This window comes from Dioscorea cayenensis, chromosome 1 (genome assembly GCF_009730915.1).
Source record: "Dioscorea cayenensis subsp. rotundata cultivar TDr96_F1 chromosome 1, TDr96_F1_v2_PseudoChromosome.rev07_lg8_w22 25.fasta, whole genome shotgun sequence".
NCBI classification, from domain to species: Eukaryota; Viridiplantae; Streptophyta; class Magnoliopsida; order Dioscoreales; family Dioscoreaceae; genus Dioscorea; species Dioscorea cayenensis.
In genome coordinates, this window is record NC_052471.1 from 20,328,928 (window position 1) to 20,332,114 (window position 3,187).

At 44.3% G+C, this 3,187-nt stretch overlaps 1 non-coding gene across 1 annotated transcript; it reads right to left on the minus strand.

The window, feature by feature from the left end:
• Positions 1-2,640: 2,640 nt before the first annotated feature.
• On the minus strand, positions 2,641-2,747 carry LOC120267717. Its single transcript, XR_005538546.1, has one exon. It is a non-coding gene; the product is annotated as a small nucleolar RNA R71 (small nucleolar RNA).
• Positions 2,748-3,187: the final 440 nt, after the last annotated feature.

Sequence of the window (3,187 nt, forward strand, 5' to 3'; positions counted from 1 at the left end):
GTGGACGCGCCCCTGTGAGTGACCTCGTAACTTTCCCACGCCCGTGGGTAATTTTTGCATGGGCATGCATTTTCCTGCAGAGACTTCGCAACCTATACTGAGAGCACACAGGGGCGTGGACTCGTCCCTGTGGGTGAACATGTGAAAAACGCACGAGCTTGGGTAATTTCTGCACGCCCGTGCGAAACTCGACAGAAGAGCTTTCTCCATCACAAGAGGGAACATGGGTGTGCGCTTACCCCTGTGAATTGGGACTGTGAATGTCCACGCCCGTGTAGAATTTCCGTGCGGGCGTGTGAAACACTTAGCAATTTTTCTCGCTTGGACAGAGAACCCACAGGGGCGTGGGTATTTTCCACACGCCCGTGTGGTTGCATTCAGAGAGATTGAGTGATATCCCGAGAGCTCACAAGGGCACGCATCTGCCCTGTTGCTCTCCCCTGTGGAGGTACATGGGCGTGGGTAATTTTTGTTCGCCCGTGCGGATGTACAGAATGACAAGAGGCGCAAGTTCCTTTTAAAGGATCACTGTTCCTCTTCATTCTAACATTCTCCATTCATCTGAGAGCACTCTCACATCATTTCCCAACCTCACATTGCCGATTTGGAAGGAATTTTACTTGGATTTCCAACCGATTCAAGGTTTTCAATCTCAACTCGTCGGTAAGCCCTATCTTTTGTTTTCTTCGCTAATTCTTAATTTTAATCGATGAAACTAGTTAATAATTTTTTGTTTCTATAATTAGAATGATTATGCATGTTAGAACAAAGTTAGAAGCTATTTAACGGTGTATTTTTGGATTTTTAAGGCGCAACCATGCGTTTTTCACACCCCGTGGATCCACACGGGTGTGCGGAAATTCAACCCGACCATGTAGTTTTTTACAGCATTACTTAATTAACTAGTTTGATCGATTTTCTTTCAAATTTTGTAGATTATGGCACCTCGGTCAAAGAAGCAAGCAAAGAAACGGCCGCGTGAGGCATCCTCCGAGGGCGAGAGCATGAGAGTCACTATTCCTGAGCATGAGGCTCATTTTGAGCGTCTGTCGAGACTTCGGTTTTGACAAACTTGATTCCTACACGCGAGCATATTAAGAGATTTACAGCAGGGAGATAGTTTGTAGATGAGGTCGAGGATCTCATTTCGGTAGGTGGATGGAGGCAGTTATTGTTGATTAGGGAGGCAGCCATTCGTGAGCTTACACTTGAGGTCTTATCGTCATTCGAGTTCGATAGATCTTATGCGAGATTCGACAACCTCGACACCGTTCAGTTTAGAGCATTTGGACATTACTATAGAATGAGTATCACTCAGTTTTCAGTTCGGTTTGGCATGTATGAGGAGGCATTTACAGACACCAAGGAGTATTCCTAGTTACCGACAGATTACCCTAGAGCGTTGACCCCACAGAGGGCTTACCGAGAGTTATGTGGTTAGGGCAAGTATGAGCCAGGGGTGTCCAAGTGTCACGCACTTGGAGTCCTCACCGATGTAGCATGCGAAACTTGATCACTTGAGCCTCGATCAAGTCAGCCTTCTCCAATGCCTTGGCAAAAATACGAACTTTGGAGGCTTGAAATGATGAGAACCTCAAGAAACCTTGTGAGGGAAAAGATCTCTTGAATTATAACTTGGAAAACTTGATGATTACAAATGAAGACCCCTTGGCTATTTATAGGCCAAGGTTGCCCTAATGGACGGCCGAGATCTATTTGATCCAACGGCCCATAATATCCTTCTAGAGTATTCTATATTACTCTATACAAATCCAAGAAATATCTAGGTTTCCCCCTCCTTCCTAGAAACTTCCCTTTTCTAGGATGATGGAGAAGACTCTAGATTACTCTACATACAAAGAAACAACTTAAGTGTCCTTATTCCCTACTCTCTATGGATACGATACCCACTAATCTGGGCCTATTACTTCTACACCCGAGCACTTGCCGTTTACACGCGTATACGGACGTGTCAAGTTTTTTGCGCCGTTGCCGGGGAGTAGGCTTTTAAAGATACTTTGCACTTTGTGTTCTTAGCTATTCATTCATTCTATTTCATATCTTCTTTTCTATCATCATTCTGATTTTGTTTTCTTTCTTTTGGTGCAACTCCAGGTTATGAGCCGAGGGAACCCTTCGATATTGATTAAAGGAGATCCCGAGCTTGAACGCACACTTAGAAGAAAAGAGAAAGAACCTGTGCAAGAACAGTCTAATCTAACTGATTTGGAAGTAGAAGAATCTGAAAGCATTACAGAACAGAATGAGCAACAACGGACATTATCCGATTATGCCAGACATTCAGTATTGTGGACACAATCGAGAGGTGTGCGTCCCTCGATTACAGCTCAGAACTTCGAGCTAAAGGTGGCAGTCATCCATATGTTGCGGCAATCCACACAGTTCAATGGTTTGGCCGATGAGGATCTAAACTGTCATATAGAGAACTTTCTCGAGGTGTGTGATATGCTGAAGATAAATGGGGTAATGGATGATGCCATCAAGTTGAGAGCCTTCATATTTTCGTTGAAAGGGAGAGCGAAGCAGTGGCTACACTCATTACCTTGAGCATCAATTACCACATGGGAAGAGATAGTAGAAGCTTTTCTTGCTCGATATTTCCCTCATGGAAAATCCGCGAAGCTTAAGAATGATATCTCATCCTCTGTACAGTTGTAATTGGAGTCTCTATTTGAGACGTGGGAAAGGTTCAAGGAGCTCCTGAGAAAGTGCCCACAACACAGATTCCCGCAGTGGATCATTGTTTAGACCTTTTACAATGGTTTAAATCCGAGTAGAAGGCAACTCTTGGATGCGGTAGTAGGAGGTATATTAGGTAGCAAGACCCCCAATGAGGCCCGTCAATTAATTGAAGAAATGGGGTTAAACAGCTACCAATAGAATGCTAGGGAGAAGAAAAAGGTGGCCGGTCACCATGAGATAGATGCAGTGACTTCGTTGGCGGCTCAAGTGGAATCATTGAGTAAGAAGTTAGATCTTCTAACTTCGAATAGAGTGCCGGCCGTGATTACTTGCACCCGTTGTCGTGGATGACATGCTCCCTCTGATTGCCCGATATCTATTGATGATGCATCTTTGGTTGAGAACGTCAATTTTGTGGGTAATAGCATGAGGAATTAAGGAAACCCATATAGCAATACCTACAATCTGGGTTAGAAGAGTCATC